This window comes from Protopterus annectens, chromosome 5.part1, assembly GCF_019279795.1.
Source record: "Protopterus annectens isolate FY-2018-M chromosome 5.part1, PAN1.0, whole genome shotgun sequence".
In the NCBI taxonomy this organism is placed as follows: Eukaryota; Metazoa; Chordata; order Ceratodontiformes; family Protopteridae; genus Protopterus; species Protopterus annectens.
Window position 1 is genome coordinate 530965253 of NC_056736.1, and position 14953 is coordinate 530980205.

Consider the following 14953-nt stretch of genomic DNA (forward strand, 5'->3'; position numbering starts at 1 on the left):
TACTTTGTGTATACCTTGTTTAGGGCCTGAGCACGACGTTGTTGGATGCCGCTCTTGTGCTAGATTTAACAAACGCACTATTAAGAGAAGGTTAGACTGTGCCAGGTTAGTTTTGGAAAGCGTTGTAATTATAAAATGCCGCCGGATGCTCCGCGCCGCTTCGCAAAAGCGCAAGGATAAAGCAGCAAAGCCTAGAGTGGAAGAACCGACAGTCCCTGGCCGGTTCTTTAGAAGGCTCAGTGGAGCCGGAGGTTCTGCCAGGTGTTTCTTTGGAGTCTCAGGGAGAGACTTTATTGTTACAGGATGTATCCTCTCAGGAAGTAGGCCAGGCTGAGGGGCTTCTCAGGTGGCTGTTCTTCCCTCTCTTCCTAAGGTGGTTAGGGCCTCCCCCTCTGTTTCCAAGGCTTCTTTGAGAGGCAGGCCTAGTGTAGCTTCAGTGGGGGTTTCTCCTAGTGCTTCAGGGTCTTTGCCTAAGAAACATATGCTTAAAATGGCAGAGGATTTGATTACTATGATTAGAGGTTCTATGCCTCCTCCTGATAAGAGGCCTAGGGTGGAACCTGAGTTTGAGAGTTTTGAGCACTGTTCGAGGCTTCTGAGTCTTCGGCTGAAGACTTGCAGGAGTATCCTCCTTATTCTGATTCTGATGTGGATGATTCTACTCCTTCAGCTTCTCCTCCTGAGGATTTTTCATTTTCAGAGACTCTGCATTCCATGAGGGAGCATTTTAAATGGGAAGGCCAAGATTTCTCTGATTCCAGGAAGAGGCTTAGGGAATTCTTGTTTTTACCCCAGCATAGGCCTTTAGCTATACCTCCTGTTCTGAATGTGGTGGAAGATGTTTTTGCAGAGGCTTCCCTGAATCCTGATTCTTTGCCTCCTGCCCCAGTTAAACCGGATAGGTACTATAGGGTGCCTGAGGCTCATAAGTATCTTTTTAAGAGTCCTAGGGCAGACCCGGAAACTGTCTCTCAGGGGCCTAAAGGGGTGAAGGCCTCTGTTGTTAAAAATCCTGTTCCTCCTGATAAAGAGGCAAGGGCTTTGGATAGATGGGGAAAGAAAGTGTATACTTCTTCCACTTTAGCCATGAGGGCATTGAATTGTCAGTTTCACATGTTAAAATATCAGAATTACCTCCTTTCACAATTGAAATCTAAGGTGGATGCTCTGGCAGAAGGTATTGAGTGTAAGGAGTTGCAGGATTTAGTTCATGTGTCTGAACAGGTGGGTAAACATTCCTTGCAGTGTGGTTTTGATGCTGTGCAGGCCTCCTCGAGGGTGGCTGCCACTGGTTCTGTTCTTCGTAGGCATGCCTGGTTGAGAGATCAGAATTTAGCTGAGCATGTTAAAACAAGGATTTTGGATGCTCCTTTGCAGTCTGATGTGTTGTTTGGTTCGCCTGTGGAAGCAGTTTTAAAGAAAATGGAGGACAAGGCTAAGTCTATGCAAACTGTTAAGGATTTTTTGCAGGTGCAGCCTCCCAAGTTTAGTAGAAATTGGCCTACTAAGGGATGGACTTATCCTGTTTATGATTCCCAGTCTAGGGGTAGGTCTAGACGTGGTAGGGGCAGAGCTCAAGGTTCTTTTAGGCCTAGGACAGGAGTTCCCCTGCTCAGACTTCTGGTGAGGGCAGGGGTCAGTCCTTTCGTAAGCAGACCCAATGACCTGCCTTTTCAGCTGCCAGTACATTCTCGCCTGGCAGCACCTTTGGGAGGAAGGCTGTCTCTTTTCAAAGAAAATTGGGATTTAATTACCCAAGACAGATGGGTTCTGGATATCATTCACCACGGTTACAGGTTTTATTTCCATACCTTGCCTCCTTTCAAAGGCATGCCAGACATTCCTCCTCTACAAAGAAAAGAGGCTTACAAGCAAATTTCTCTGTTGCTCCAAATAGGGGCCATTCAGCCAGTTCCTGTGCCAGAAAGGGGCCTAGGATTTTATTCTCGCCTGTTCCTAGTACCAAAGAAGGGGAACACGTGGAGACCAATTTTGGATTTATCTATCCTCAACACTTATCTGGACATTCCCAAGTTCAAAATGTTGACGTTACAACAGCTTTTACCTCTGCTGGGCAAAGATCACTGGATGGTAACTTTAGATCTCAAGGAAGCTTACCTTCATGTGCCTATAAGACTAAGTTGCAGGAAGTATCTGCGTTTTCGAGCTGGAAATTCTCATTATCAGTTCTCTGCATTGCCCTTTGGCTTATCCACTGCGCCCAGAGTATTCACAAAGGTTCTGGCTCCAGTGATAGCTTACTTCAGGCTAAAAGGAATTCAAATCTATCCTTACTTGGACGACTGCCTGATTCTAGCTCAAGAAAAGGAAGACCTTCTACAGCATTTGGATTATGTCATAGCAGTGCTAAGATGCCTAGGGTATTCTGTGAACGAAATAAAGTCCAGTCTAGTACCCTCTCAAGACATGTGCTTTCTGGGTGTGAGACTGAATACAGCAGCCCAGATGGCCTTTTTAACCCCGGACAAACAAAAGAATCTTTCCAGTTACTTCCATCAGCTATCTCTTCAGTCCGGGCTGACTGCAAGGACAGTCCTTCAAGCCTTAGGGTTCATGGCATCTTGTATTCTGGTGCTTCCCAATGCCAAACTGCATATGAGGAAGCTGCAATGGTATCTCAAAATGTATGGACACAGCACTGCCAGGATTTGGACACTGTCATTCAAATAATACCTTGCATTCAAAAGGAATTTTTGTGGTGGGCTCAGGAATGTCACCTAAACAAGGGACTCTCTGTGACACGCCCAGAGGCGAGTCAGATTCTAACGACAGATGCCTCAGACATTGCTTGGGGAGCTCATCTAAATGGAAAGTGGATACAAGACAAGTGGCCTGCCAGACTACAGCATCTACATATCAACATGAAAGAGATGTTAGCAGTCCAGTTTGCATTAATGGCTTTCAAGGAGTTACTTCTTCCAGGGCAGGTGTTGATTCTAACAGACAACACAACTGTCATGTGGTACATCAACAAGCAAGAGGGAACACATTCTTACCCATTGTGCAGGCAAGCAATGATTTTATGGGAATCTGCGCTCAGCTTGCAACTAACTCTTCAGGCAAGGTTTCTGCCGGGAGCACAGAACTCCTTAGCAGATGTGTTAAGCAGACAAATCATGGATCCCCACGAGTGGAAACTGGATCTTCATGTATTTCAAAACTTGACAGTGTCATGGGGAACTCCAGACATAGATCTGTTCGCTTCTCCACTAAACCACCAGCTGCCAAAGTTTTGCACAAAGAGGTTTCATCACACAGCTTGGAAAGTGGATGCTCTTTCTTTCAGTTGGAAAAATCTTCATGTGTATGCTTTTCCACCTCTGCCTCTTCTTCCAAAGGTGCTTCTAAAGGTCAGACAAGACAAGCCAAGGATGATTTTAATAGCTCCAGATTGGCCTCGGCAGCACTGGTATCCATTACTGAGGAGTCTGGTAAGGAAGCCTCCATGGCCTTTACCCTTGATTCCACACCTGTTGTCTCAGAGGGACGGTCACCTGCTCAATGTCAAGCTTCACTCTCTTCATCTAACAGCCTGGCATATTCTGTTTTGAAAGACAGCAGGTCTCAACTTCCTCAACAAGTTTTAAATGTGATTATGGAAGCCAGGAGACCTAGTACAAGGAAAGTGTACGCAGAAAAATGGAAGAGATTTTTATTTTGGAGTGCAGCAAACAATTTGGAGAGTTCTGAGCCTAATTTGAGTGTGGCTCTTCAATATCTTACTGAGTTATTGGACAAAGGTTTGTCTTTCTCTTCCATTAAGATTCATGCTGCAGCAATTTCAGCTCACTATGATTGTGACCCACCATTGTTTTCGCATCCTTTGTTCAAGCAATTTCTTAGAGGGGCAAAGAATATAAGACCCCCACGTAGAGCTCCTACTCCTGCTTGGGATCTCAATTTTGTGTTGGAGAAACTTACTCTACAACCTTTTGAGCCTGCGGCTACTGCTGAATTGGAATACTTGGCATGGAAGACTGCTTTTTGTTGGGCATTACTTCTGCAAGAAGGGTTTCTGAGTTGCAGGCCCTTATGGCGGTAGAGCCTTTTTGATTTTTCATAAGGATAGGGTATCTTTACGTACTAATCCTTCCTTTATGCCTAAGGTGGTTTCTAGTGTGGCTTTAAACCAAACTATTCATTTGCCTACTTTTTATGCAGATCCCCAAAATAAAGGGGAAAAGATTTTGCACACTTTAGATGTACACAGGCAGTTGCGTTATTATTTGAGCAGGACTAAGGATTTTAGGCAGTCTCAGCAGTTGTTTGTTTCTTTTGCTTTGGGTTCGAGGGCAAGCCTGTGTCAAAACAAACTATTTCTAGGTGGATTGGGTTTTGCATTGCATTTTGTTATTCCCATCATGGCAAGGAGATTCCAGTTGGGATTAGGCCTCATTCCACTAGGGCTACTGCCACTTCAACAGCATTTCTAAGGGGTGGCAACTAAGGATATTTTGGAGGCAGCTACTTGGAGTTCAGTGCATACTTTCTCTAAGCATTATCACCTTCCTCTCTACTCTAAGTCTAGGGCTGGTTTTGCCACAGCTATTTTGCAAGGCATGTTGTCAGTTCCTGCTTCCTTATGATTTGCCAGCCTCCCTTACCTCTGCTTTGGGATTCTACCCAATAGTTAGGACTGCAGCAATGTGGAATGAAGAACATAGTACAGTTTTGTACCTACCATAAATGTAGATGTTCGAGGATCCACATTGCTGCAGTCCAATTTACCCTCCCTCCTTCCCCTCTGTGTTTAGGGGTGGTTGTGTAGGTGAGGTTATATTCTAGTACTTTTGTATATATTGTACATATTTTTGGTGCAGGTATGTTTGGAGTTTTTGGTTTTGGCCTTGTCTTTTCAGGGTTTTCTGACATCTGGGGCAAGAAAAGACTGAGGATATGACGTCGGTCATGCGCATTAGTACCCTGACGTACTGACGTCAGTCTAATGCGCCCTGACCGACGTCAGCCATATACTTTGGTATTCGGACCGACTGGACAGCGGACTACCCAATAGTTAGGACTGCAGCAATGTGGATCCTCGAACATCTACATTTATGGTAGGTACAAAACTGTACTTTTTGTATTATAATAAAGCTTTCAAATTGGGTGACTATTTTTTCATTTAATTTTATTTATTTAAATACATGACCCTTAAAAATGTAACTGATATGAATGGTAGAAAAGTATTATTAAATACTGCACTTTACTGCTAATGTGTTGCTGCAGGTTCACGTGTTTGCACTTTTGGTATGTTGCACAGGTCTGTGATCTTTCTCACAAGCAAAGGAATGAAGAAGTTAAGAGGTTGTTTAGACATCTGCCAAACGTTGACCATTTAACTGTTGGTAAGTGAAAACTCAAGAATATGTATCTCCTTGTGTGCATACATAATCTCATTTCTAACAATTGAAAGTGCTATTTTTGATCTTGAAAAGAACTTTTGGAGACATTGCAGTTGAAGGTAAAGGAACATCTGTTGGCTGCATAGATCTCTTTAATCCTGTGTGCAGTTGCATTGTTTTCACTGCCAACATGAAGCATCCCATGTGCTAAGTGGAGTAGGTAGATCAAATGCGCCAGTGTGCTAATTGCACTAAATAAGGATATCTGCTGTATTGTTTAGAGCTGGCCACTGCAGCTTCATTGTGTATGTTGCAGGGGCTACAAGCATGTGTTCATATATTTGGAACAATATCTTAATTTAATGCTGAAAACTAAATTTTAAATTTTTTTACAGGCTATCAAAATACCCTGCAACCCCCACACATTGCCTGCCTGCTCATTATTATTTACCAACTCCGAGATCGCGCCACAGTGGAGAAAGGAGCAGTACCTCCATCCCCGCTGTGCTGTAATCTGTCACAAAAAATAGTCCCGTCTTCTTCATTATTATGCCTGTGATTCGTTGTTTGAGCTTTTTTGGCACGATATTATGCTGATTGTTCATTAGCGCTACTAGAATAGTGTTAAGTCAATTTACACAAACATAAATATGCTTATTAACAAGAGTGAATATGATCTAAATTGGGGCTCACTCATTCCAACTGGTGCTTTTCCTTAAAGTGGTACGAGGTTAGTATGTCGGGGAATGTTTGATTTTCTTCCAAGCATGTTTAGACAGTTGAAAGAAAAGCATTAATAAATGATAATCTGAATTAGACCGGAATGTCTTGTTCCAGCCTGAGAAGAACTAAAGGTGAATTAATTATCCTGTCAAGGCATACATTATTTACTTACTATTACTGTTTTAGACCCATTTTTACAAGTCTCAGAAATATGACCAGAGTATGTGTTATTAGGTGAAATGTATAGGAATTTGATTTAAATATTTAGACTGGCCAGATGAGAATGTGCAAAACATGAGCTGTATATATGCAATACCACACTCCAGTTAAGACATCTAGAGGCCTTATCAGCTAAAGGAAATGCATTTTGTTGTAGTTTATTTTATTAGTATTAGTGTTTTCTTTCTTTGTTCATGTTTTACTGAACAATGGTAAGAACAAAAGATAATGCTCAGACTTGTAAAAACACAGGGCTGCATTCCAAGCTATTTATAGTAGCATTGTGTTACAGCAAGGCTGAAAGCAGATTAAGTCATAGCTAGATTGTGTAGTACTGGAATGTAGGATGAGTTAATATATACTGTGAACACATCATGGCAGTAACAGTATGACGAGCATACTCCGCTGGAGATCCAACCCACAAATGGACACATCACTGTACTAAAAATAAAAAAATAGCCCTAAATACAATTTAGGCATAACATTGTTGTAGAAATCATTCATTATTCTGTTAAAAAGAATGCAATCATGCAAATGAAGTGGGAGGTTGGTATAATTATTAAGGTGTTTACCTTACAAACACAAGGTGCAGGGTTTGATTCTTACATGGGGTAATTGGCTAGGCTTAAAATGGCCCACAAGGGCAGTTAGCCTGATACTAATCTATGAACCTATGAAATACTTCACAACCCAAGGATTTACCTGATAGCAATACCAGCCTCTAGTCTCCTTACCCTCAATTACTAGCATATACTTCAGGTCTCTTAGACTATTTTAACAAACCCATGTTTCGCTTCTGTCTCCTTTAATCAGCCCTTTTCACTTCCTGTCCACTACTTTCTACCTCCCCATCCATCTTCCACCCCACCATCTTCTTCTAACACAAATACTACTTCTAATCCACTCCTTTCAGTGTTTTTCCCTAATGTTGTTATATAAATATATTATAATAACTCTACTTCTCATAATATTTTATTATATGTACTTTTTATTCCATTATAAGTACCTTCACTTATAGTGTTAGTATTTCTGATCACTGTTTCACTGCTTTTCTTTGCTGTTATTTTACTTTCAGGCGGACATAGAACATGGTCCATTTGGATTAATACTTTAGCTTGATTAAGAAAGAATAAATAAAATACACTTGTCCAGATCCCCCAGGAAACACCACCACACCATTTTGGCATAAAACAACCTTTTATTATTCCCAGTTTATTAATCACAAACATAAATTTGTAATTGTAGATAATACATAAACTTCAGACTTAAGAAAATAATAAGTTGGCAGCATCACCTGCTCACTTCGATAACCAACCACCTTGTAAGATCCAAAATATAAAACACCAAAGGGGAGCAGAAGAGGGGTATCACAGCCCCTCTTCCCAGCCCACCAGCCTGAATACAGTCTGTTCCCCCTCAAAAAAACTACAATGCCTTCACCAAACTTTCCAAGAACAATGACAGGAGTTATTTGGGCAAGGACCCGTTCCATTTGCACAAGTGTACTCCATCATTCCTACACCACACTGGATCCCTGTCATGCAAATTCCACTGTTCAGTAGTATGAATACCCAAATGACATAACTGCCTTGAAAGCCTAAGATTAATGAAACACCGTGCATGAAAAGGCGCAAAACTAGTAACCAAAATGGTGTCCAACAATCAACTCACACAAAACGCCAGTTGCGCCTTCTCTGAACTTCCAAATGAGACATTTATTGATCAATGTACCTGGGTATGAAACAAATTATGTAAAATGCTTTTCCAACCATTTTCATTTGTAATAGGATATTGAACACTGTAAGACCAAAACCTTGACCAGACTAAGCAACCACTGTATTTTAAATAAATTTTAATACACTTTAAAAACAAAAAACATAGTACAACTAAGTGCTTCCGTCCTGTGTATGTAGGGACTTCTACAGAGTTTGAATAAACATGCCCATAAAGGCATTTTAAATACCAGCACCACCAATCAACATTTTCCTCATGTACAATTAAACAAACAATTGAAAAACATCATTAAAATGAGTTTTCAATTAATATACTTCAGAAAATAACTATATAATATATATATATAATATATATATATATATATATATATATATATATATATATATATATATATATAAGTATTTGAACAATGCAGTTAATACTATTAAAATTATTTTGTACATAACTACAGAACGCAAATATAAATATGTAGATGTGAATAATATGCATATGTGTTACTGATGAATATGGAAGTGTGGTTTGGAAAATGGACGACCAGGTGCGAGTATTCAGCAAGCTACTGATTTTAATTTTAATTCTGAACAGTGGTTAAAAGCATCACAAAATACATTCAACACAGGGGTAACTGTCCCTCAAGCAAGTATGAAATTTCAATGAACTGAGTTTGAACATAAACTTTTTTAAAAATATAGGAACCTACAGCTTGAGAAGGGTTATCTTAATGAATGTTTGAGTCAAAAGGGTTCCTAAAGGATTAAGACTATGGAAATTTCATGTGGGAATGGAAGTCCATTCATTTCTACATAAAGAGCTGTTAGAACTGTTTGATTTACTGGTTTGAAGTTAGTTGAATTATTAATTAAAGAGAATGAAAGGAAAATGATTTTTATAGTGTTTTTGTATCATTCATTTCATACCCAGGTACAACAATCACTCAATGGCTCATTTAGAAGGTCAGAGGAGGTGCAACTGGCATTTTGAGTTGATCACTGGATTCCATTTCAGTTATTAATGAAACGCCATGTGCGCACAATACTCATAAAATTGCCCGCATTCCTCCAAACCAAATGTGGCACAATTTCCAACCACATGATAATCATACAAGGCAACATACTCCTTAAACTGACGAAGTCCCTTATCACCTTAAACACTTAACTGCTGTTTTCAAATAACCCCTAAGTCATTACTTGCTAAGTGAACAAAAAAAATATGTGGGATACCAATCTTGAGGGCATACGTCTTCAAACTCATCATTGAGATGGTACACCTGAGTCCTCTAATACTATGCCAGAAACCCTCTCCACCCATATCACTGCAACCCCAGATCTCTTCCATCTGGCCCTAATCATGGCTTACTTCGCAGCTCAGTAAACATAGGAAAGGCCCAATATGACCACGTTCCTTACAATCATATTTACACTACTGGCAACATAATCTACATATCTAATACAAGATAAAAATGCCCCCGATGATTAATGCCCCACCCTCTTTATAACCTCCACAGACCTACTTTCCCTCACCAAATCTGACACTCTTCCCATACGAAAAGAATGGGTAGAAAACCTCTCACCTGATAACATACACATTGAAAAGCCTTCCTTATACACAAAAACTGATTGTCTCCTATTACCCTTCCAGTGAGCGATCGAAAAACTAAATCCTGCATTCTACCACCGTGTGATAACTGCAACCTCCTGGCTCATGACACTGGACACACGAACTGATCCCTAAATGCCCACAGCACAATCTGCTCACCCTTGCCCACCTGATCTGTTTTTGATCAGCGTAACCATATCGCTAGTGAGGAAGGAAATGTATCTACATCCTGAACCACTAATGAACCAGTAGCTCATTCACCCTAAAGGCTCCACTCTAAATCCATACTGACAAGGGTAACCCACAGTGTATAATCCATGGAATTCACTTTCAATAAATGCAAGCCAATCAACAACACCCTAAGGGCCTGCCTCATCATTGGCAACCATGTATCAGACTTCCTGCTATTAATCCAAACCCATCCTTTCAACATCTGGGCTACTGCCCATGATTTTGTCAAATCATCTAAATCCACCACCTGTGCTAATATGGTAGTAGCAGCCAAATCCACCTAATCTGACTGGACCTCCCTTCCCTTCATCCAAGCCTTAGCTAAATACTGCAGCAACAGCTTTACCGACAAAACTCTGTCCTTTTCAGGCAACTACGATACAAACTCATCAAATGCAGATAATGCCCTACCATATGCCATACTCGTGTAATTCACACACAGTTGCTGAATCAGCTGTCTCATCACTTCAGCATAACGTGTCACACCTCTTCTGGCAACATAACTGGTTCATCTTGCACCTCTGGGGCCAACTGATGAAAACTGGAAAACTGAAAGCTTGCCATCAAAACTAGCAAAAGTAACCTAGATTTGGATGTTTTTGACTTTAACATCTGCATCACTGTCATGCAATCACTCATGCCAAACCACTGAAGCCGTCCAAATGGGCATCAATTCCAAACAAGCCACATCCTCCTGCTTATCCTCCCAGACAACCAGCCAATTAACTGCAGATCATTCTCCGTTAAAATATGCCCCCATCCATCTTCCACCTGCAGTGTCTGTGAAAAACTGCAGTTATTCCTGATTGACCCAGTCTTGCTGCCAAAACGAAATGCCATTGAAATGGTCTGAAAAGGACAACCACAATTCCAAATCCGCTCACAGCATCAACAGCACAGTAAAGAAAGAACACATGCGCACCGCATGCAAATTAAACTTTGAGCAGTTTTATTAAAATTCAGTTTCATCATTACCATTGATGTTTGTGCACAATTAATTATATTTTAAGAAGCTGTGGATAATAGTCAGTATACTTATTAGTTACTTGGATGGAGTAGCATGTGGTACTTGTTATGAACTGTTTTTTTGTTTGTTTTTTTTTTTCTGTTCGGATATAGACCAAAGAGATTTCAGAGGCCTAGAATTGATATTGGAAAGAAGTAGGCTTGTTCCTTTGACTGTAAAATCCTACATACTTTGGAAACTGAGAGTTTGCTAATGCTGAGTGCTATACAATATCACTTTCAGCTACTTTTATAGAATTTTGTTTTGGGAACCCCAAAGCAGTATTTAAGCTTGTAACTAAGCTTTGATAGTGGTCATTGAATACTAGGTATCCAAGAATACTTTGCACTAGTCTATCCTCTTGTGCTACCATTGGGTAAAAAGCATTTACAAATAATTTAATCAGCTGCCTAAGGAACCGCCTACTCAGTATGCAACCTATTGTTGACTTAGGTACAACCAAACTCCTCTGAACAGGAAGTTGAATATCGTTTTTGTTTTTTAAATCACACTTTTCTTTTACTTGGCCTTTTATTTTAGTAACTGCTTAGTATACTTGCCTTCCTATAGTGGCTGTATGTGAACTTGGTTTCCATTGCATTTTTAGGACATGTGGTCTTCTTTAAATGTGTGTTGTCGCATTGCTGGCTGAATAATAGGTTGTTAGTAAGTTTATTATGGTCTCCCCTTAAATTAACTGTTAAATTACACACACACACACACACACACACACACACACACAGACATAATTATATCACAAAAAACGACTACACAAAACAGCAACCGTCAAATAAAAAAAATAATCATAAAAGTGTACATGCAAAATCTTAACTACTGGCATGCTCTTACCATTTTGACTGCCACCTACTTACAGCACACTAAATTATTTGTGCTGTACTATTTTAATACAAGTATTTCTGTAACTAGTTTATGTATTTCAAAGCTATTTTCCTGTTAGTAGTTCCATTCCCAGGTTATATCTTGTTCTAACAACTTTCATGAGGCATAGTTTTCACTGACATAGTTGCAAGTTGAAACACTGTGATTTAATGCAAGGAGCTTACTTAAGGATGACCTCTTAGATTAATGAGTTTTCAGAGTTTTAAATCATTTTGGATCTGTATCATGTTGTTCTCCTTTAATTAAAATGCATCCTGTTAACAGAGGTCAGTTAGATAAAAGTTATTTGAGATAAGTAGTAAAAATGTACACTTTCTATTCCAAGAAGGTTTTTTATTGCAGTTATCAAGCCTGCACAATTTGCAGTGTTATGATATAATGTCTGTCTGGGAACTAGACAGAAGTTGATAGTATGTTATATTTTTGTCTGTGTTGTCCAAGACACCATTGATCATATCGATGCAGACAACCTTAATATGTAGCTTTGAATTATTTCCTTGAGTGTTCAAATCTCTCTATTTAGTTTTCAGACTAAGAAACAAAAAAAAATGAAGTAATCCAAACAAGAATCCAAAAGGAGGAGGCAGGAGTGAAACCAAGATTCTTTTATTCATTGAGCACTTTTGCCTGAATTACATAGACTTCATCAGAATCTTAGTTTCACTTCTGCCGCCTCCTTTAGTTTTCAGAGTAGATTTCTGAGATTGATGTTATAGATATCGTGAGTGTCAAAGTATTAGGCTGAAATTTGGGACCTTCAGCCCTAAATGATTGAGCACTGTTCTCATCATTTCATGTTTGGCAAATTAAGTGAACAGCGGTTATGTTTTAATCCCACCAAGTAAAATAAAACACACATGGTGATGCTCCCCACTAGAAGGGTATGAAAAAGTTAAGGGACTATATGTTGGAACAGGAAATACTTTTGTTCGGGTGATACATGTATTATTTATGTACTGTAGTACTTGGTAAGTATCTTTACACAGTACAATACTTGTATTGTATGAGTATCACCTAATGGTGCATATCACTGATGTATTAGTGTATTGTATGAGTATCACTAATGGTGCATATCACTGATGTATTTAGTGTATTGTATGAGCATCACTAATGGTGCATATCACTGATGTATTTAGTGTATTGTACGAGTATCACTAATGGTGCATATCATGGATGTATTTAGTGTATTGTACGAGTATCACTAATGGTGCAAATCACTGATGTATTTAGTGTATTGTATGAGTATCACTAATGGTGCATATCACTGATGTATTTAGTGCATTGTACGAGTATCACTAATGGTGGATATCATTGATGTGTTTAGTCTGGTTAAGTTTTAGCCAGAATTGATTATATACTTAATTGTTTGTGATATTCATTAATTGCTCTCTTTAAATTCTAGGTAGTAAACCTGTCAAGGGCTGCTCTAATAATGTATGCTTTGCAAATTAGTTTTCAGAAATAAAACCATTGAACCTTATTTCTAAATGTATGGTTGTGACACTGTTATCTGAACAATCTCATTCTAATAGTAAATTGCAATTTGTTACAGTGTCATGGTCACGATGTTTAATGCTAGTCTTGGGAGTGTTGCAGTCTGTGTTTGAGGTTAGAAATGTAAAAGTTCATAGCTAATTACTTTGCTAGTTTGCTTAATAAGTCATTACAAGCCTAAGTTTCTTCCCAAAGGTGAGAATTAAACACTGTACCTTGTGTTTGTAAGTCTAACACCTTAACCATTATACCAAGCCCCAGTCTTTTTTATAAAGACTTAAAAGATGATGAAGACAGTGCAGTGACTGATACTGGACTACTGATGAAAAAATATTTATGTGCAACTAGTATATTATATCAGCTGTGTAAACTGTCATTATTGTGATCACTGCTTGTTGGGGCAATACTAACACATTTAAAAGCCATTTAGTTTATCTGGTTGTGTCATTTTCTCTAGTCATGGTGTTTTTTAACATCTTAATCATTTGCAAGCAGGCTCACAAGAATATAGCTGAAGAGAGAGTTGTCACAACTAGTACATATATTCTGAAGAAGCGTCAGCAGAATACAGTAAAGACCTGGTATTGAAATTTTGTTTCTTGAGGGAAACTTATAAAAATAGAATAGTGACAACATCCTTGGTATATCCTGGGCTTTCCAGTGATGTTCAGTTATAATAATTAATAAAAGTTCTGAAACAATATTGAAATAAAAGAAAGGGGTAAGAAAAGAACAACCTCTAGTGTGCTGGCTGGCTGTTTATTACCGATGTATCAGTATTTAAAGACTCAAATCATGACTAAACAGTATACTATGTTACCTGTGGAGAAATTGTGGCGGAATGTGAACAAAAAACCTGGAAAACGCAAACTGGGAAGTTGGCAATAAGGAGAGATGAATGTGCTAACTGCAGTGTGTATAGTTTGGCTTGGGTGCCTAGTAAGACATTGCAAATGGTAGACAGACAGACTAGACAGCAAGAATTTTTTTTCTGTGCAAGACAAATTACTAGAAATGCAGGACCAAGGATCTGTCCATATGGACAATACAGTCTCTAGTGATGCTGTCAAACACCATGTACATCTCATAGATTTAGTCCCTCACTTCCATCATTTATCAAGCATTTCTTTCCATTTCCCCATACCAGCATTATTGTTTGAGTCCTTGGCAGGCATTTTCAAAGCTGTGTCTCGAGCTATGCAACAAATGCTGAAAAAACTTTGTTAGACTTTTCTTTTCCAAATGAATAACTCATCTTCAGTTTTACAGTTCATTTACCAGTTTCGTGCAGCCTTCTCTCATCAAAAACTGGAGGCACTTTATAATTAGAACCTACCTCATTTCTTATGCATTCACTTCAGTATAAAATACATTTAGTTAGAGCAATTTAGCTTTCATTCTTGCTTCTTTTTATTTCATCAACAATATTGCAGTTCTCTGTACAATTCAGACTGCAAGCTGAAACTACTTCCAAGCCGTATTCCTCTCATTGCCTTCTCAGTCTCCATCTATAGCGATCACGAAAGCATTAACTCTGTACAAAAATATGATGCAGTGGTTAATGGTTATTGTCGATTCATAATACATGGTTCTTTATGAGGCTGTATTGTGTGTAGAGTTTGTATGTCCCCCTGTGTCTGCATGGGTTTCCAGCGAATGCTTAGGTTTGTGTGCAGAGTTTGCATGT

At 39.2% G+C, this 14953-nt stretch overlaps 1 protein-coding gene across 2 annotated transcripts in view; it reads left to right on the forward strand.

Annotated features, from left to right (window-relative positions):
- The window catches only part of GRAMD1C (GRAM domain containing 1C), a 961713-nt gene that overhangs the window by 150487 nt on the left and 796273 nt on the right, over window positions 1–14953 (forward strand). The window contains exon 2 of one of the 2 annotated variants that reach the window (XM_044073150.1): window positions 5282–5366. The exons of the other annotated variant lie outside the window; for it this stretch is intronic. The gene's annotated coding sequence lies outside the window, so the exon portion shown is untranslated. The remainder of the gene's footprint in view (window positions 1–5281; window positions 5367–14953) is intronic. 2 annotated transcript variants of the gene reach the window in all.